We start from the raw sequence: 22,076 nt of genomic DNA on the forward strand, positions 1-22,076 counted from the left end.
ATCCTGAATAGAAAGTTAAAAAAAATTCAACGTTTTGAACCAACGTATAAGCTCACATGAGTTGATTTTTGTGTTTTTATTTACATTAGTCCTCTGAGATCAAACTGCAGCACAGTCGTTTGTCCAGCAGGTGGCAGTAAAGCAGTTTTGTTGAACTGGCCGCAGGTTTAACTCTGAAGAAGATCGGTTCTCGGCGGCGGAAGCATGGCGCGGGTTTTGTGCGGGGCTACCTTCCTCCGTTGCGGGCTTTGGAGGTAACAGCAGTGAGCAAGCGTCGACCGAGTGGAGGATCTCACAATGGAGGACGGCGTCAGCCGGAGAGAGGCTTGCCCGGTGAGGAGAGTGTCGGCTGCCGCGGACTTTAGCTACCGGGACTGCGAGCTGCTCGGTTCGACCCCCGGCCGAGGAAGCTACCCTGCCGCGGCCAGGCGGAACCCTGCGGCCGCGGGGAAGATCTTGGAGCGGAGGAAATCAGCACCGCAAGTGGTCCACCAGCGACATATGCCGAGTGAGCCCAAGAAGTTCCACATACCGAGGAAAACCAAAGAGAAAAATGGTATGATGCTCCAAATTAATGGCGTTTTATTTATAAGAGTTCAATTATCAGACAAGTATGTGTCCATTGTCGGACACTTCCACCTATCCTGTCAGTTTAGTTAGCAACAAGGCATTTGGATGCTTATCACCATGAGTGTCATTTATGTTGCTCTGCTCCTCTGTGAAAAGATTATGTTCAGTTTCCAATCTTTATGTTCAGTTCAAAGATCTAATGTTGTTAAACTAGCGGCTAATGCAATAATGCGATGCTAACAGCTAGCGGCCAGTCGCTTTAGTTACAAGCTTATAAACGTTTTAACGTTTGGTGATATTTCATTATTTAAGAATTATGTCTTATTTTCCTGCTGTAGGTACTAAAATATACCTTTATTTTCACCCTATAGCTTGTGTTTGGCTTTGTGTAGATTGTAGTTTTTAGCTAAAGGGAGGTAACCGCCTCCATGTTTACATTATTATAGCCGTTAGCGCGAGTGTCCGGTTATGGATGCACTAATTAAGGACACCAAAACAAAACTACAGAGGACCTCAAATTCATTTTTACTTTGTTGTACCTCAGATTTAATCATAGATAATAGGAAAATAAACATTACTCTAGCCTTGATATGGACTATATTCACATGGAAGGATGTGAGAAACTAGTTTTGTTGATTGTTTTTAAAGTAACTCCTATAAACGGTGTAAGCCATGATAATTTTATTTACCTTGAGGGAAATTTGTTTTTTATTTTGCTCGCAGACAAAAACTAATGGTATTATTCTGCTTTGTGATTTTTGCATTTGAGAAATCAAAGCTTCTCCTTATTTTTCAAGGTTTCCCAGATTAGAGGAGCTTCATGGTCATCATTTATCTTCAGTTTAGCTCATAAATTATCTGCTATTAAAGTCAGAGAGTTATGAACAGTCAGAAAGGTTCACTTTGGTCTTTCACCTGCAGTGATGTATGTTTTTGGTCTTATTGGAAGACAAAGGAATGATCCAGACCAGGTTGTTACATATAATTTCAGTTTTTACTTTTTAAAGTTTTAGTTATATATATATATATTTATTAGTCACATCATTTAATTTATTTTTGCATTTGTTTTTATGTTCTAAATTGTTTTGCTTACTTATTATTATTTTATTTTTGAGCCAGAGCAGTTTTACTGCTATCGATTTTAGCGGGCACACTACAAATATTGTAAACAAAAATAAATATACCACTAATCAAAAAATACATTACAAAAATATATACATTTTCCATTTAAGATAAAAATAAAAAGCTTTTGAACGTAAATATGTTCTATGCAAAACTACACAAGTGGCAGTTTTAGCTTCAACTGATTCAAATTATGTAAAAAAAACATTTAAAATCTCATATTAATCACCTTTTGCTTTCTAATTATTTATCAGTTAATCAAAAAGTAATCCACAGATCAGCCTCGCACTGTTTTGATGTTCAGTCCAGCAGAAACTGCTGAGTTTTTCTCATGATGGGAGAAATATTTTATAGCTGCAGATGCGTCTTTTGCTACAAATAATCAGGTTTCACTAAAGAGCGATGTTGTTGCATTTTAGTCAATAACATAATAAATGTTTTCTTCTTCAGCTCTGTTCCAGTTCGTCTCCACTGAGTCCAGGGAGTATGAGGACATGAAGACCATCCTGACGTCCGGCTACATCGACAGCAACTCTTCAGGTTGCTTCACTTACAGCAACCCTCGGCTCGTCCACAGCGAGCTGCTGGAGAAGGAAGTGAGCAACGAGCTCGTTGTTGCGTTTTGTTTCACTAGAATCCATCAAAAAGTCTCTTTTTACGTATCATCAGCTTAAAAAAAGATGTTTTGGTTCAAATATCTTCAGTGATTTCCTGAACACATGTAAGCCTTGAAAAAACCCACCTGGTGCTACAGAAACAAAGGCATGAGTTGAATTGTTAGCAGCAGGAACACATGATGGATTTGAACTCTGGTGACTTGATAGAAATATACCAGATTAAAGCTGCACCATGTATGTTGTCATTTCAATATTTATGAAGCAAAGGACGGTTCATAACATTTGGTTAATATATTCCAAGTGTTGTGTACAGCAGTATTTCAGATATGAAAGACAAAAACCCCAAATCAATAATGATCAATATAGACTGAAATGAAATGCTTACATACTGAGATGTTATCGTCCAGCCCTATGTTGATAAGTGCACAGGATGTTTAAGGAGAGAAATAAATGTGTTCAAATTCAGAATAGTTTGTGCTCAATTACTTTAGTTCCTTGGTTTTCACCTGCTGGGAAAAAATGATGGTTTATGTTTCAGTTCGTGGAAAAACGGAGAGAGATGAAAGCAGACGGAAGGACGGATAAGGAGCTGGAGGAGAGCTACTGCTTCCTGGCGACTAATTCACTCAAGGTAGGACGATTAAACAGCGATGTTTTCATAATAAAGAGAACAAATTCAGCTATTTCTGTTGTCTATTTAATATTACGTTTGGTTTTTTTTACTCTTGCAGCTGCCTGTTCTCTGTGAGAAAGGACTAACGGTCGGTCGGAGTAAAAACACGGTGCTGGGAAACCCGACTAAAGGTAGGAGACATTAATTCATCTAAAATTTACTGAGGTACAGCTGATTGTGGGTCTTGAGGGAATGTTGAAACTTTACTCCATGAAGTGTATTAACTCAAAATCAGCTCTTATTGGTGTCACATCATTAATTTTTGGCTGAGAAGTTGAGACTCATCCGCCGTGAATCGGCGCTATTTACGGTGAAAACTTAGTGAGCTTGTCGAGTGTTTATATTTCCAAATGGAATTGCATAAAGTGAATTTTATGGCTCATCTTGGAATCTGTTTGGTCCGTTTCTCGTTCTGGTTATGAGACACTGCCGCTATCTTTGATTTGGAATCAGTTTTTCTCCCCTACTGGGTGATCAGTGGCGCCCTCTGCTGGATGGCGGCCAAACTGCAACACTGAAAGAAGGTTTCAAACACCTGTTATTAGTTAATCCAATGAAAATTATCTTAGTCTAATAAATAATTTATCGATTATTACTTTATTTATTTGATTCAAACATGTTTAAAATTGAAATACCGAAATATATATTATATTTAGATAACAATATGTTTGAAAAAGAGGGAGCAGAAATATAAATGTATTTAATCCTCCCTTTTATATGCCTTACTTTTTTACTCGTTATTCTTTATTTAAAGAAAATAAAATATACAAAATTAGGCAAACAATAATAATCTTAAGTCTATTAACCCCCTCAGACCAGACGTCCACTGAAATGAACATAATACATTTTCTGGGTTTAGATTAGTGAAAAGAAATAGGAATTTTGTCATTTGAATGATTTTTATTACTCACTAGCTTCTTATTGACCAGTGATATTGATCAGAGGCATCAAACAAGACAAGCATTGCTCTGAAACTAGAGATGGGGAGGAGAAGATGGTCTGTTTTCATCAAAAGTATACATGTAATTTGGCAATATTTCCAGTGATAGTATTTTTAGTTGTTTTTAAAATGTTTTTATCATTAAATTGCAGAATTTCTATCAAATCTGAATGTCCATCCCATTGGACATCAAGACTTAGAGCAGAAGTCTTGATGGTAACTAAATATTAGCCATTACTTAATTATCTAGTGTCAATATACAGAGAAAAAAAATCATCTGTAAACATTGTTTATCTTATTTGTGGTTTCCAAATTTATTTTATTGGATTTTTTATTTTAGTTTTTTATATAGTTATAAATTCTGACATTTTTTTCTCTTTATTTTAATTCTGAATATAAATGAGTTTTGAAGGATGTCAAAGGTTAATTTCTAAAACATATGGTGACAAAGTGATGGAAATAATTTTTCTCCCTATAAACTGTTTCATAGACATTATTTTACTTCCAGCAGGTAGTTTGAAGTCGTGTTCAGAATGAGCTTGTTGTTGCAGGCGTGTATCTGTCAAGGTTTTCGGACCTGTTGCAGGCGCGACCTTTGACCCCTGGGACGACCGGGGAGCTCCTCATCCTCAAGGTGATGAAGGTGAGCCAGCTTCCAGGTGATGCTCATCATCATCAGCGTCATTTATTTCAGTTTTGAGTGTTGTGCAGCGTCTGTTTCGGGTTTCAGGGGAAGGTGAAGAGCATCTACGAAAACATGAAGATCCTCCAGGACCCGACGCCTCGCTTCGACAGCCACATCGCCAAGAACGCCAGCAAGGTCACGTCGCTCAGCTGCTTCCGCGCCTACGAGCTCACGCAGGTGACTTCCCACAATGCTCAGCTGCTCGTACCTGGCTGCAAGCGTCAGCCAGTGGTCTCATCTCAACGTCTTGTGTCTGTCCACTTGTTCCAACCGCAGCAATACTTCTACGAGTATCTGTTTGACGAGCTGCGGGAGCGGCCGCGCCAGGTGTGTCCGTTCGCCGTTGTCTCCTTCCACTTTAAAGGAAAAGACGCGCCTCTCTCCGTCAAACCTGCGCCGCCCGTCAGGTACCCAGATCCGGTTGAAACCAGAAGATCTGTCATGATCAGTTTTAAAAATGTGACTGATCCACACGTGGTGTGTTCACAGAGTGCGGACAAAAATTAGATTTTTGAGTTTCTGGTCCTGGTTTTTCAGAATGTTGAAGTGGCGAATCGATCACTGTACAGTTTCCACTTCATTTGTGGTTAAAATCTGTTTTTTCAGCACATCTAACAAAAAACTGAAACGATTAATTGTGATTGTCAACTAATTTAGTCATCGATTAATTGTTAACTGGAGATTATAGAGTCTAAAAAAGGCTGTTTGGTAAAAGTTAAAAAACAGTTTGAGCTACAATTAAATCAAAACTGTACAAAAATATATGCATGACTCTTTTTCTGTCCACTCAACTTTCTGTCATGAAAATATTCAATTTGAAATGAAAAAGTGCTTCTATTTCCTTCCCAGAGCTCAACTCTTAATTAATGCTTAATAAACACTTATTAATGATTTATAAAGTGCTTAGAGATGAATTAATAACATATATGAGCTATTTATTAGGTGATCCTATTTGTAAAGTGGTACTATTTTTCTTTTGTCAGATTAATCATCAGAATAATTGATTACTAAAATAATTATTGTCTGCAACTTAAGCTGTTACAGAAACAGATAAATGATGGGAGGAGCATCTATAGCATTTGTTGGGTGCAGTTTAGTTATGTTTTTATTTTGCTTCAGTCAATGTTGTGTTTACATCTAACCGAAGGGCAGCGCCTCCCATGGCGCCTGTCTGCCCAAGTCTGATGTTGTTTGTTTTTTGTGTGGGCTCTACTGAATAAATCTAAATAATAAAGTGTGTTCATTCATTCTTAATGATCCTAAAGAGAATTTTTAGCTATATTTGTTAAAAATCTCAGTATGATGATGTCTGTTTTTCAGGTCCAGCACTCAGTTCTCAGAGAGCAGCAAAGGTAAACTCAGCCCAGCTGTTTTCTGCTCTTTAGCTTCAACCCGACCTGACGCAGCGTTTCCTCCTTCCTTCCCTCCAGGGGGCGCTCAGTTCACCGTGTGGACCGGAGAGCTGGTGAAAAATGACCGGGTTCTGCTCCAGGTCTCCCTTCGGTCCAGCGCCACTCCTTCTCTGCCCCTCAGGCTGTGAGTCCCACACAAAACACCTTCCGACCTTTGACCTGATGAGGAGAGGAAACAAGTTTTCCCCTCAGTATCAGAAACTTACAGACTTTCCTTATTTAGTTAGTTAGTTTTTTGCTTGTTCAATAAGCAATAAATCGATGCATAGTGTCTACAAGTCTGAACTGGAAGTGATCCTTGCTACTGAACCGCCATCTTGGTAGGGAAGTGCAGTGGAAAGCACAGACCAGTGGCTTTGAGTCCAACAAAAGAACAGAATATTGACACTCTTGACCAATGCGCAAAAGAAATACATAACAAAATCACTGCAGATCAGAATCAACATGTATGAGACACAATGTGGCTTGTTTATTGTTGGCAACTCCATAGCAACTGTCATGACAATTAGTTATGGAAACCTACCAAGATGGCTGTCAGATTCAAAGTTCCCAGAAGTGTGACATCACATGTGAACGTTATGATAAATTAAAACGAGTGCATTAATTTTAATTAGGACAGTCGTTAGAGAAGCTCCACTTTAATATCGTTGAAAAGCCGCCATTTTGAGAAACGCTACAAACATTGGACACACCGCACACAGGAGTTTACACTTCCTGTCACTTTTGCCATTTTTTTCTGTCTAAGTTGAATGATTGTTATCTTTTGAAAGGCAATTGTTTTTTTTTGAGAATATAAAATGTTTTCTAGTTCCATTGGTAAATGTTCTTTAGATATCAAAGTTTTATTTTTAATCTTTGAGTGGGCATACCTCTTATTAATCCATTATTTTTATTCTTAAATTAGTTGAAATTTGTCTAATGATATTGTTTATCGCAGTAAGTTGTCACACAATATATCGTCCAACAAATCTTGTTATTGTGCAGCAGTAGTTTATTTAAATAGGCTCATTGCTGAAGAGTTGTTCCTCCTTCAGACCCGAGAAATTGATGTCGACTCGGTTATGACGTTGGATGAAGTGACCAACCTGCTTCCCTCTGCTGTGTTCTCCTTTAATACCTACAGCAGCAGCAAAGAAGGTGAGCAAACCGCCGCTGAGGGTTTAAATCTTCATTTCTGTTTCTGTTTGTTCTCGTTTACGGTGAGTTTTTAAATGTGTGTGTGTGTGTGTGTGTGTGTGTGTGTGTGTGTGTGTGTGTGTGTGTGTGTGTAGTTGTGACTGACGGCTATCACTGCAGCCTGCTGGAGGTGATTGACAGAAATCAGTCCTCCACTAACGTAACGATGCTGCTGCGGGAGCTGGAGACCAAACAGCTGGTGGGTACAACTCAAATTAGAGAATGTAGTGAAAAATATTCTGTTTTTATAGATTTCATAGTGGAATATTTCAAACTTTATTTCTTGCAATTTTGGCTCTTAAAAAGCAAACTTCAAATTAAATGTTGTTTTCTCTTTAGGTTCTGGTGAATCCGCTCACAGATAAAGGTTTCCTCTTCCTGCTGTCCAGCGTTCAGATGGCCACACCGACTGGTAAGACATGAACGAGTCGCTGCACGTTCTGAACACATGGTGGTGGCAGCAACATGCTGTGGAGAGGGATTGATGGGAAAATGGGTGGAGTTAGATTTTTTTTATATTGGTTTTGACATTTAAAATTTGAAACAAGTTTAACAGGTGTAAATATTTTTCTGTTTCTGCATAAAACAAACATCGACTGATGGCAGACTGAGCTAATAGGTATTAGCTGGGACTGAGCTAGTAAATGTTAGCTGGGTCTGAGCTAATAAATGTTAGCTGGGACTGAGCTAATAAATGTTAGCTGGGACTGAGCTAATAAATGTTAGCTGGGACTGAGCTAATAAATGTTAGCTGGGACTGAGCTAATAAATGTTAGCTGGTACTGAGCTAATAAATGTTTCTGTGCTTTCAGAGAGAGGAGAGAACTGGAAGAGGAGCCTTCAGGCCTTGTTTGTTTTCCTGGAGCCCAGAGACGTTTCCACATTCAGTGAGTAAAAATAATGAGAGGGAGGAGTTAGATGCTTAATTCCCATCTGTGTGAATGAACGGAAACTGTCAGGCAACTGGACTTCTTACGAAACCTTAAGAAAGCAGAAGTCCAGTGTCCTGCTACGTAAGCTTCAGCACATCCATAAAAAGTCTTAAATTCATTAGACGATAAGTTTGGCCATAACTTTGCTTATTACAGGTCTTAGATTATGATGTGGCAGGATTATTTAATCTTTTATTTTCTATGTAGCTTTCTGTTTTCTTGCAAAAATTTTTCATAATATGCTGAATAAAAAAAAAAGAGTAAAATCTTCACATTGAATTCTGACTGAATAAACAGAAAACTGCTTTTCTCCCATTAATAAACTTAGATATATTCATAAAATCTAACAAAACTGAAAAATGAAAGGTGAAAAGAATAAAATATATGAAACAGTTAATTCCCATGAACAGATCAAGCAGCTGGTGTAAATATGAGCGACATTAAGCTAATAATTTGAAGGAGGTTGTTTAATCTGTAAACTTCATGCGAGCCTGTTTGTACTGTTTCTCTTGGATTCTGCTGCCATCTTTGTTTCTGTATCAACTGGCTCTGCTTCAGGATCACCAGCGCCGCCCTCTGCTGGATGGAGGCCAAACGACCAGACATCTAACATTAGATTAGAACCTTAGATTTTCTGTCATCTTAACATCTGCTTAGATGAAGCAGTTTTTCTACGCAGACATTACTAGTTAATTGAATGCAGCTAATTTTAATCAAATAAACCATTAATTGATAATTAAGTGGATGAATTGTTTACATACTGTGAAAACAAAAGCAGACTGTTTTCTTGTAACTCTTTTTCCTGCAGTGTCACGGTTTTCCTCCTCCCAGGACAATTTACCGTCCTCTGCCTCGCCGATGCCGCGCCTCTCCGACTTCCTGCCAGCTCTGCACCACTCCCTGGTGAAAACCCGAGCCAACCCTCCGGCCAACCTCTCTGCTGGTGTGGAGCTGCAGATGCGTGAATACCTCAGCGGCGTGACCGCCGGCAGCGTACGCACCCTTGTCTTTTAAAAGGAGAAGCCTCTTATCCGCTCGTTTTTAGACCCGTTTCTGAAACTGGATGTGTTTGCAGGTCCAGCCGTGTCCCATGACCGAGTACGACTCGGTTCTGGACGAGGAGACCAAGCCCTGCCCGCCCTACCACCGGCCCAACACGGACAACTACCTGCGCTCCTACCTGGCCAACCCTGCTGCCTACATGCTGTCGGCAGCGCGCGCCAGGCAGGCGGTAGAGGCGCTCCTCGGACCCGAGCCACCGCCGGAGAAAACGCCCAGGAGCAACGGAGGCCCAACAGACACGGCGGGACAAAACGTTCATAAGGTGAAATAACCGTCAGACAATTAAAAAGTACATCGTTCTCATGTGACGTTACACTTGCAGGGAGTCTATGGCTGTCTATGAATGAAGACAGCCATCTTGGTAGGTATTTGTAACTAGCTATGCTATGACAACAATAAACAAGCCACAGCTTAGAGCGAGCTCTCGCCTTGGACCTATACACTTGATAAAAAATATAAGTACATTAGAACTAATACTCGGTTACAGGTTTTGAACACTCTGCTTTCTTTTTGTTAGTCTGGAAGCCATTGTTCTGCCATTGCTTTGCGCTTGCCTACCAAGATGGCGGTGCAGTGGCACAGGTCACTCCTGGGTCAGACTATGTATGACAACGAGAGCTTGATCATCTCTGGAATTGGTTACTTTAAGGGTTTGTACAGGTTCTTGAAATCCTTGAAAGTCTGGAATTTCATTTCGGTGTTTTGAGGTTTGGAAAGTGCTTGATTTCTGTATAAAGTCCTTGACATTGTTTAATATTCAAACTACACAGTTTCATAGGAAAGTTCCATCTAACGTTTGTTTAAAAGCTTAAATTTGGAAATGTTAGTTATAGTTCTTCAAAGTGTGGTGCTGGAAAAGTTTGAAAACTTAGGAAATGTTTGAATTTTCTTTTAGGAAAAATGTTTTGAGTTTTTTGTTGTTGTTGTTTGTTGAACAGGTGCAGCAGCTGTTGGACCAGATTCTGACTTGTAAGAAAAACGCAGAGGCGGAAGTGAGGAGGGAGGATGTCGATGGTGTGAAGGTGTCGAAGAGGAAGATGGATCAGAAGACGGCGGAGCGAACGCTAAAGTACTTCAAGGCGTCTCTTGAAACAGGAAGAGCCGACAGAATTCCAGGTGAACCGAACTTCCAGCTTCATGAATCTTACAGCTTTTTCTTCAGCAGCACTTAAACTGGTATCGCTCTGATTTTATGTGTTGTAATCAAGAATTGCAATATTTGCTTTTAGGTAATAAATGATAAACATTTTTTTGTTTATTTGTGTCTTTTTATGCTTTTTTGATTTGAAATAAAATAAGCTCTAGTTGTTAAATGAGAAATCCGCAGAATCTGCCAGATTTTTTACTTTTATTTACCTGATTAGTCGTTACTCATTAATTACTAGAATAATTATTAGTTGACGCTCTAATTATGTCACCTGCAGCTTAATCAGTTTTAGACCAACTTAGTGCTTTTCAGCTAAAATACAGGAAATTGTTCCTAAAACTAAAATAAAGTTTGTCATTTTAATACTTCTCTTTGTTTTTATGACAATCTAACCATCCTCTGACAGTTTGTCTATTGTTTTATGTATTTATTTGTTTTCTGCCCATTTTTTTCTTTCAGTTGGAGGAAACAAAACCTCTTTTGCATCTATAATCACCTCGTTGGGTTTGAAGGACGTGGATCTGAGGGAAGACGGATCTGAAGTAACTGTTAAATTTCTCAGACAGCTGAAAGGTGACAGAACCTTTTATTTCTTGTCTGTGTTCAGTGACTTTGTGTTTCTTACCTGAAAGCGTCTGAATTTATGAAAAGCTGATATTTAGGGCATGATATCGGCCTGGTACGGCGATGTTGACAGTATTTTTAATGTGTTTTTACAGGACTCGTTAATGCTGCTAATCAGAGCCCCCTGAGGCGACAGAGGACGGACTGAAGGAGTCGAGTCCGTTCAGTCGGCTGGCCACAAAGCTGGGCCTGCCCACTAACTGTGACATCGACCTGAGGAAGCAGGAGGCTGGAGGTAAAACATCATTTATGGTTTCAGAAATGAAAGATTCAGGCAGATTTCTGTGACTAAAAATGAAGTCCAATCTGGAACATGTCTGCTAAGCTAACTGGGCTTCACTACCAAACAATCTAACTGGAGTTTGGGGGATTTCTTACGAATGAAAAGGTCAAACCAACCGAACCCTTTGAGCAACCTGTTCAACTCCTGGCCTGTGGGGGCGCTGCACCAAGAACCACTGAAGGAAGCAACAGGGTCTTGGACTTGAAGTCTTGGTTCAGTATGAAAAAAAAAATACAACAGAAAAACATTTTCAAATTATTTTGAAACGTTCTAAGTGAAATAATCTTCCAGGGAACCAGTTCTTCTGTTAACATTAATGAACACTTTACTGAAATCTAGTTCTTACATCTGGCAGAAAAGTTACTTGTAAGTCAGTTGTGTTTTAGTTAAAGTGTTCTAAGATATGTTCACTGAACTACGCCAAAATAGATACATGGCACAATTGTGTGTTTTGAGGTGTGTTGTTTAGTTCAGTTCAGTCCTATAAAAAGATTCAGTTTTAAATATCGATATGTTCCAGTTTGATTCGAGTTGTGAAACCAGTTGGTGAAGTTCAGTTGAGTTTTTGCTCACACAGATTATAAAGTTTTCTGCCCAGCAGATTCAGTTCAAATTCAAATCTACTTTATTGGTTCCAAAGGAAAATTAAATGTTCTTGTTACTCATATTAATTCAAATTCAAATAGAGGTTGGCAGGAAACGTCTCCTGTAGCAGTCTGCATTACAACGAATCTGAAGAAGCCTCTGACTGACTCAGCCTCTGCTCAGGATTTGGTTGGATTGACCAGAAATTTCCTGCTTTGATTTTTATTAGCGTTGCACAGAAAATACGCTTCATATTGCAACAAAAAGATGTTGGTTTAATTGAGGGGATTATTTTTAGACTTGAACTCTTCGATAATCTCAGTTACTCAAAGGTTTGAACGATGACAGAAAACAATCTGTGTGTGTGTGTGTGTGTGTGTGTGTGTGTGTGTGTGTGTGTGTGTGTGTGTGTGTGTGTGTGTGTGTGTGTGTGTGTGTGCAGGAGCAGACGGCAGGCAGCGTCAGCAGCCTGGAGGGCTTCAGTCCCGGTTCGCACAGCGGGGAGCTGAACCACCATGGAGGAAGAGGAGGAGGAAGGCTGGGGAGGAAAGCGGCCGCTAATGAAGAGCCGGAGGAGGAGGAGTGGGAGATCCCGTGGGTCCTGATTCCCATCACAGGTCGGTTCGCTCAGCGACGCGGCTGAACATCTGCTGCAGATCAGCCTCGGCCCACCGGGGATTTTCCAGTTATTTCTCCTCATCCACAGCAAAAACAACGAAATACAACTTTTTAATCAATATAAAAATTGCTGACTTACAGGAAGCTCATATTTCTTACATGAAAGTCTAGTAACTTAGTTTTAACCCTGAATGGAAACAATTTTTTATAAATGTATTAAGAAAATGCAGCTGACATTCAACCTGAATTAGGTAGCCATGGCAGCAGCCAATCAGAAATCAGAACAGGATACAAACGTCAAATCAAACAGACTGCGATGTGAAGCAGCAGAAACGTTTCGTCTGCTTTCTCCCTGCAGGTCTCTGTTCGGAGCGATACTCACAGCGGGACAGGAGCCTCCCACAAGATCCGCGTTTCCAGCACAGCGACTCGGCCACCGCCGTCGCCGAGACGACCGAGTTGCCCAGGAGGAGCCCCGCCCCGTCTCCGGAGCGCAGCCCCCCTCCGTCCTACCCGTCCCCCGAGGCCACGCCTCCTCCCTCCCCCTTCCAGTGCTCGTCGCCCATCCCCAGCCTGCCGCCCTCGCCGTCCCAGTGCCCCTCCCCCGACCCCAGTCCGCCGCCGTCCCAGTGCCCGTCCCCGGACCCCAGCCCGCCCTCGTCTCCGCTCACCTGCCCCTCGCCGCTGCCCAGCCCTCGCCCTTCCCCGCCCGCTCACCGTCACCTGAGACCAAGCCGCCGTCCTCCCTTCGGCGTCTGCCTGTAACGAAGTGAAGCCGCCTAACGAGCTGCAGGTTTCCCCCCAGGAGTTTCCAGGTAACATTCTGCAACCTGAGCTCGGCTCAGCCGCTGATCCATCTTTAACCCGTCCAGAACCTCCAGAACAGAATCGTTCTGTTCCTATGCGAAGTAAATCATTAAACTTGACCTTTGACCTGCGCAGTGGAGCAGTTTATTTTAGGGTCGGGAGGATAAGCATCTCATTTAAATCATTGGGGTCAAGAAATAATTTTGAACTTGAATCAGTCAATATCAATAATTATTGATTAGCTTTTTGTTTAACTGATGCGATCTTTCCTGCTTTATCCAGTTTTCCATAAGGTGTTTTATGGCAGTTAGGGTTAGGTTACCTTACCAGGTAACCAAAGACTGAACGAGTGGCTAGGTAACCAGAGTGGAAGTGAGTAGATTCCACCAACAACGCCGAAGCTTTTCCTCCTATGCCCATTTCTACTGGTTGGACTGGGATCAGTGGAACTCCAGTTCACCAACACGACCAATATAGAAAATATTGGCTGTATTTTCTATTGATACTGGTCGCATGTTTGTTGCAACATACATTGTTATTGACTTATTCCTCCCAGAATCCAAAAACATGACTGATGCAGTGCAAAAACACAAAACCTTACCGAGCATTTTCTGTCCAATTTCTAGTGCAAATATCTTTTAGTTCACTTAAAATGAGACAAAACTTTCGAATAACTTTTCAAACAAGATATAGGAGCTTAGCATATGGCAATAGTTCCTTACTGTTGACTTTTTAAAAATGACTGGTACAATTGGCAGATTATTTTCCTTATTTCAACATGTATTAAGTGGAACTAGAACTTTTTAAAATCCATATTAAGGAATTCTTAAAACAAGCTCCTATATTTTGCTGAAAAGTTACTTGGAAGTTAGTAAACTTGAAATAAGACAAAACTAAGATATTTAAGCTTCAGACTCGACCAAAAATACTTGGTAAAATGTTGTGATTTTGCAATGTTTTGTCGAGCCACAAACGGAACCGATTTCATTCACCAGCATTTAAAAGTCAGATGGGAAATCTTGCAAAATCTCTCAAGATGAAATGTTGGTTTGGCATAAACAAACATGGCCGACTTGGTAAAGCAAATGGTGATATTTTGTGGACCATTTTTAACAAAGAGAAAAAAACAATGTGTTATTTCCCTTCACTTTGTTGTTCTGTCTCAAAAATTGACTTAAATTTGTTTTTGTTGGTGTTAATACTTGTTTTAAGTGATGCCACTAATTGTAAACTTTCCTTCAGGAGAGTCGAGTAAAACCGAGCTGAAGGTCCAGCAGAAGGAAGTTAAAACGGAGCCAGCATCGGTTCCTGCAGAGACGGATCCGTTCTCGGTTCTGCCTCTGAGGATAAAAGCTTCCCCGTCTAAATCTCAGCGACTGGAGGAATCGGAGCGAGAGGCAGAGACACTGGTGAAAGTAAAGGCAGCAGCAGAAGAAGAGGAGGGATATGAGGAGGTCGCTGAGCAGCACCAGTCAGAACCGAAGGAGCCTGACAGCGTCTCTTTTGGCCGTCCAGTCAGAGACCTGGACAGCGTCGTGGACAAAAACCTGACGGAGTTTTCCTCGGACCTGCAGCTCCTCCTGCAGGATGAAGGCGTTAACGTCAGCCTCCTGCCGCCACCGGCGCCGCTGCCGCCGTTCGCATCGCTGCCGCAGTTCGCATCGCTGCCGGAGTTCTCGCCCTACGTCTCCTTCTACAACCGCTGCCCCTCCGTCGCCGACTACGTCGCCTCGCTGCACGACGGCATCGTCAGCCTGCTGGCGGCGAGCGAGGACCGTGGCGCCCGGCGGCGGCGGCTGTCGGGGTTCCTGTCGACGCCGCACTGGCCGACACTGTTAGCGACTTCGTGGCCAGCGTCAGAGCAGGGAAGGCTTCAGCGGGTCGGACCGCCGCTACCGAACAGTTCTCTGACTGTATCCCAACCTCTGGTTCTGGGTCCGCCTGGGGCCGCGCGGCTCAGCCTCAGGACGGCGCTGTGGGTCGGACCGTGCGCTGCTCACCTGCACAGGAAGGCGGAGAGACGGGAGCGGACTGCACCGTAACCGCGTCAGGTCTTGGATCTGGTTCTGAAACCCAGCATCCACAGGTCACCCAGTCCGAACTCCACCTGCGCCTCGGTTCTGGAGCCCGGCGCGACACCCGTCCCGTCGACTACACACATCAGCTCCGTGATCGACCGGCTGGAGCCCAACGTCTTACACAACCTGGCGAAAATCCTGAAGGACATCAAGAGGAAGACGCCGCAGTTCTACGTCCACTGCCCAGAACCGGACGACCCGGTCTGCAAGGAGGTCAAGGTAAGCTGGGAGGCCCCACCAACAAACTGCCCCAGAAGTTATCATGATCAACGATAATATTGTTGTTTTGAGATAATTTTACAGTAATGTACCGGTAACGGCACAATGATGCTTTATTAAAGGTCCATAAACTGTAAATTCTAACAAACATTTAAACTGGAACTGGAAGACATTTTAAATGCAGAAAATAAACGGAAACGACAAACAGCTCCACAGTCTTGGTCCGACATGTAAAAACAACTTTAAATTATTCAGTCAGTGAAATGAGGAATATAACAGCCAATGAAAAATAAACTGAAACTAACAAAATATTATATTGAATTGTTGCATCTGCAGTTAAAACATGAACAAATAGCTGACTCTGTATTTAGTAAGTTCTTCACTTTGAACATATTTTCACAAATACAGATAAAAATTGCTTTGATTAAATATTTGAGGACACAATCTTTATCTTGAAGGTGATATTGAAAGAGCCACACCAAAGGCAGTGGCGCACCGGATTTTGCCCTCGGGCCTCGAGTTTGACACCCGTGGTTTATGTGTTGCTTGCGTGTTTTTGACCTGCAGGAATATCTGGTGAGCCTGGGCAACGTGCATCAGAGTCCGGCGGACTTCCTGCACCAGGACAACACGGAGAACGGCCTGCTGGTCATCATCAGGAACCAGGACATCGCTGGACACGTCCATCAGGTGCTCAATGGACCCGCATGACGCCGAAAAACGCCCTGCAGTGAGATTCAGGCTGTTTTCACACCCGATCGTCCAGCAGACTCGGTTCAATTAGGAACCAAAACCACAACATTTGTTGCGTGGGTGGATTCGCACCTCACTGACTCAAACCAACCAAACTAATTGAAAAAACTTTTCCCCTCCTCACCTGTGGGGGGCGCTGCTCCAAGAACCAATGAAGGAATCAATACAAAACCACTGCAGACACTGTGCACAACTTCCTTCTTTGCAAAATAAATGTAGCATGCAGCTTGCCAGCTACAGTTAGATGTGAGTAGATGCAACTAGTTGCCTGCAGCTACTCACACAACTACCGATGCTGCTAAAATGCTAACTCACTAGCTAGCAAGCTAGTTAGCTAGAGTTAGTAGGTGTGATTAGGTGCATCTGGCTAGCAAGCGGCTAGTCATGTCTACTACCTCTAGTAGAGGTGTAGTTTCCATGTCCACCTGATGTAAAAGGTGAAGTAATCGTGCCTGCTGTCCCTGTCAGATTCCAGGCCTCATGTCCTTAAAGAGACACTCCTCTGTGGTGTTTGTGGGCATCGACTCGCTGGACGACATGAAGAACAGCAGCTGCATCGAGCTGTTTGTCTCCGGAGGCTGCATCGTCTCCGACGAGCTGATCCTCAACCCGGACATCATCACTCACAGTACGTAGAGAATCAGGATCGGTTTTGTTTTTGTTGCGTTTCCATGTGCCGTAATGAGCGCCGATGTGTTTTACTGCAGATCGACTGGCTGCTCTCCTGATGCTCCTGGAGAAACACAGCTCTCCAGAAAGTCTCTGGAGGTGGAAGATCCACTGCAAAACCCACAAAAAGCTGAAAGAGCAAGCCAGGTACACGATATAAGTTAAGGTGTAGCTTTCAGAACGCCGCCGCCTCAAACAGATTAATTGACTCCAACCTGTAAAGGAGACTTATTATGCTTCCTTGAACAGGTTAGCATCAATCTCAGAGTTATACAAAATATCTGCACCACATTGTTTTGCACAAAATCATTCCTAGACATTGAGATGTTAGTCTGCCCCCTGTGCCCTCAACTCAATGTTTATACTCATATGTGAACTTGACTGCAGACAGATGTGCAACTGTACAACCGTAGAGTTTCCTGCAGAGCCAACTACAATGTCGTAAGTCGTTTCTGGATCGTAAGTCAACAAGAAAACATTTGTCTTTTCCAGCAGCCGTTGTGCAGCAAATAAAGAGGTAAAACCATCACATCAAAGTGCTGCAACTCTACTGGGGTTGCTAGGTAACGGGAGGAACTCTGCTGGGGTTGCTAGGTAACGGGCTGAACTCTACTGGGGTTGCTAGGTAACGGGAGGAACTCTACTGGGGTTGCTAGGTAACGGGAGGAACTCTACTTGGGTTGCTAGGTAACGGGAGGAACTCTACTGGGTTGCTAGGTACGGGAGGAACTCTACTGGGGTTGCTAGGTAACGGGCTGAACTCTACTGGGGTTGCTAGGTACGGGAGGAACTCTACTGGGGTTGCTAGGTAACAGTGGTTTGTGACTCACTGAATCAAGAGATTTTTGAAATGGCTCCTTTTCCAAACACCAAAAAACCTTAATTTATTGCAGTAGGGTTGTTTATAGAAGCAGCTGAAACCCAAATGGAGAAAAAAAAATAATTAGTGTTGCTCTGCTTCTGCTGAAAGAGTTCAGGTTTGATGACCCTCGGGTCACGTTTGGAGACGTGGCAGCTTTTGACGTCTGTCTGTTCAGGTTCCGGAGGGACGCAGCCAACCTGCTGGATCTGCTCTCGGCGTACCAGCAGCGGCAGATCGTAGAGTTCCTGCCGTATCATCACTGTGACATGACAAACCATCAGTCGCCGGACCTGGACTGCCTCACCGAGCTCCAGGCTCGATACACGCAGTTCCGACACACGGTCTACCTCACTGGTACGGCAGCCGCTCTCGCTGCTTTATACACTACTTTTTTTATTTTTAAAACATTCTTAAATGTTTTTCTGGAGATATAAATGAAGTAAAGCGGTTTTAAAAAATACAGTAGAGCATTAATCAGCTTCAACTGACCGTTCTGTTGTTTCAGTGAAGATTTTATTCCCTTAAAGTTGCTTTATGTCCAGCAGTCTTCAGCTAATGCGCTAGTAGTGGAGCTAATTAACGTTTTAGCTAACTTTGAAAAGGTTTAGCACACTTGGCGTCTCTAGTTCTGTGTTGAAACTTCACTATTTTTTCAAGTATTTAGGTGTTGATATTTATGTTCTTATTTTTTATTATTCTCCAATAACTTTATTGAAAACAGGGAACCTAGTAACAAAATAAAACAAACGCATGTAAATCATCTCAAAGTTAAATTGGTGCTCAAGGGTTGTAGTTTTAAAGGGAAAATATAATTTGAATTTGATTTAATAGGATAAATAGTGTCATATAATTCAATATAAGAAAATAAGTTACGTGTGAATGGATGAGTGACTTAATCCCAAGTTGGTGCATATTCTTCCCAGAAACATGATTCACGATTTGGTGGAGAAAACTTTAACCAAGCAGCACATTTGAGAATTTTGAGAAATGTTTTGATTATTTGCAAAGATGTAACTGAGCACCGTCAGATTTTAGGTTTCTGGAAGTTTCACAGAAGCCAGATTTTCTCCAAACCTCAGGAACGGGTATTAAATGTCAGTTATTTTTTTATTTTCATTTCTAAACTCAGAGCACTCCTTCGATAAGTTTCCTGCCTACTCCAACGGGGGGATCATCGTGGCCGGGATGGAAGAAATCGAGCGCAGCTTCAGCCGGTTGGTTGGCTGTCTCAGCGTCAAGGACAAGCAGTTGTTCCTGGAGGATCTGCTCGCTCCCAAAGGTCGGTTCCTGCTCCCAAAGGTCGGTTCCTTTGGGAACCTAAGGACCTAAGGACCTTTTAGCCACACTTTTTTGGCTAAAAGTGTGATTAATACTTTGTCCTTAAAAACATTCTGCTCTGTAAATCACATTGATCATTGACTAAAACATGAAACCAGACGGAAGCAGCAGAGTAGAAGAAATACTGCCACCTGCAGGTTGGAGTAATCATCTCATAATCACATTGTTTTTTTATCTTTTTTGCAGCAATTTGCAATAAACTCATCATTATTTATAGTGTGAAAAAATGCAAGGATCTGTTGATTTTGCATGAATTTCTCAGAAAATCGTAGAGTTGGAAAACAGTGGAAGGACTGATTGATATCACATTGCAGTAAACGGATAAATAAACCTGCTTCCATTTGACTGATAAATAATATTTTAAGACACAACTGTTATCTAGAGGACTCTATTTGTAGGTCTGTCACAATAACAAACTTTGATGGAAATAAATTGTCCTTCAAAATATGAGCTAATTGAGCCCAAACTGAAAACTTTTACCATCCAGTTTATGGTGGAAAGAGAGAAAAGAAAAAACAATAAATCATCAGAATTGAGATTATTTGGCGCGTTTTCCTTCATCGTGTGATTAATTGATTTATTTTCTGGAGCCGGACCGGATTTGGCCCGTTCAGTTTGACCTTCGTTGTTCTGCTCCGTCTTCAGGTCTCGGCCAACAGTCTCCGTCCAACGCCGCCGATCGCCTCCACCCCGTTGCCGACAGCGACCGGACGCCCGGCGTCCCGCCCCCCGGCCCCCCGCCGCCGACCAATCGGCTCCGGACGCCGCGAGCGTGTTTCCATGGCGACCAGCAGAGACATGGAGGTGCTGCAGCAGGCCATCAAGGAGATGCGGGCGGAGCGGCTGAAGCAGCTGCAGCAGCTGCGGCTGCAGCAGCAGCTGCTGGAGCTGCAGGTGGAGTCAAGCGACGTCGCCCTTCCTGCCGTTGCTGTGGAGGGCGCTCGCGTCACACCGCCCACGGACCGGGCGGCACCGCCGGAGTCGGTCCGGTTCACGCCCGGCAGGACGGCGGTGACGGCGACCCCGGACTTGATTCGCTCCGGTCTGCAGCTGGAGACGTGGGAGGACAAGAGGTCGGAGGACAAGAGGTCGGAGGACAAGAGGTCGGAGGACAGACGGCGGCCCACTCCCACAGAGGGACACTTGGCCCAGAACCACACAGAACTGTCCAATCAGAGCACAGCCGCTCGGTCAGCTGACACAAACGGGCCGGACTTCGACCAGGAACCGCAGCGGCGACGAGAACCCGACCGATCATCAGGCTCTCCTGAAGAGGGCGACGTTTCCAGGTCAGCCAGAGGTTCCTGTCCAGGTCGGACGGGGTCAGGGGTCACAAGGTTAGATTCTGTAGTTGAAACAAAGATGAAGTGGAAAGGTCAGAGGTCAGACCTAAACATGTGAAAGTCAGGACAGATGCTGGCGGTTTCCTTCCCTCTGATTGATACATTTATTTTGAAAAGTTAAAACAGGAACAGGAAGACATTTTAAATATCCAAAATAAAAAAACATATTAACTAGAACGATTAATCAGATCAATTGATTTTTTAAATGATTAACTCATTTAATAAATTACTTACCTGGAGTTTCTGAATCAAAAAGTCAATTTGATCAAAGAATAACAGCAGTTTCAGCCAAAACTGCAAAACATATAATGTAACATTTTGCACTTAAGATAAAAATACTTTTGTAAATATTCACCCAGAATAAAATCATTGCAGTTTGAGCTTCACCTGGTCAGATTCTATAACAATCTATCAAGCAGCTTTTGCTTTCCAGTTATTAATCTATAAATCAATAAAAAGTTTTATTTATCAAATTTCCTGTTTTCTCCTGCAGATCCTCCCAGTCCAACCAGCAGCCGCCCGTCGGCGCCGAAGCGGCTCCCCAGAACGGTGCAGAGTCCCGGATCCCCGTCTTGATGTACCGGGATCAGAACCAGCCGGGTCCGGGTCTGTTCGGCCCGGCGCCGCAGCGGAGCGTCGGTCGGCTTCAAGCCCCTCACCTACCGCATTTCCACGGCCAGCATTTCCACACCGGACCTTTACTGGGAGCCCTGCGCCCGCTGGGGGCCCTGCAGGGCATCATGGGCCCCCCGCCCCTCTGGCCCGGTGGGCTGGCTCCCATGGCCAGCCCGCTGGTCTGGGGCCTGCAGCAGCCGGGCGTGGACCTCCTGAGCGGGTTCTACGGCCCCGCCGGTCCGGGCGGGAGCGCGTACCGAGGCGCCCGGCCCGGCGGGGGTTTTAACAGGATGTAGAGGAGAACTGGATCTGTTGATCCAGAAACGGATTGAACTCAAACAATAAAGATTATTATTATTGTTATTTTTAGTAAACAACTTGAAGGTTTCAGTCTTGACTGTTTACAGAGTCAGAATAAATCCGGATCATTTCAGGAAACGCTAAGCAAATAAATGAGCAGATGTAAATATTTACCAGCGTGTAAATAAGCTAAAGTTTCAACGAAGCGCTCAGATGTTTCCACTGTTTGGACCTGAGCTGCTCTGGAAACTCGGACCGCAGGAGGACGAGAGGTTTCCGTAACCCAGAGGATAAAAAGTCGTTTTCTGTGCTGAATTTTGGTTTGGAGCCGTTTCTGTTCTGTTGCTGAAGAGAGAAAATCTGTAACAAATGGTTTTAAACTTAAGTCAGTTTTTATGTTTAGTTTTTTTTCTATATCTGGTTTTTGTATTAAAATCCCATGAAAACAGAAAAACCTTTTCCTTTCCCTCTGTTCAAATTGTTGAAGCATCTGGAGGATGAACGATTTGAGGAAAAGGCTCAGTGGGATCCAGGAAACCCCACAGCCACACCTGATCGCAGTAAACTACCCAAAACCTCACATTTTTAATCAACTACATTTTACACCAAGAGCAATTATTTATTTGTATCCATAAAATAATAGTTT

At 42.9% G+C, this 22,076-nt stretch overlaps 1 pseudogene; it reads left to right on the forward strand.

Annotated features, from left to right (window-relative positions):
• The first annotated feature begins 14 nt into the window (after positions 1-14).
• LOC129356167 (protein TASOR-like) lies at positions 15-21,777 on the forward strand (annotated as a pseudogene).
• The last annotated feature ends 299 nt before the right edge of the window (positions 21,778-22,076 follow it).

This window comes from Poeciliopsis prolifica, unplaced genomic scaffold, assembly GCF_027474105.1.
Source record: "Poeciliopsis prolifica strain line A6 unplaced genomic scaffold, Auburn_PproV2 SCAFFOLD159, whole genome shotgun sequence".
NCBI lineage: Eukaryota > Metazoa > Chordata > Actinopteri > Cyprinodontiformes > Poeciliidae > Poeciliopsis > Poeciliopsis prolifica.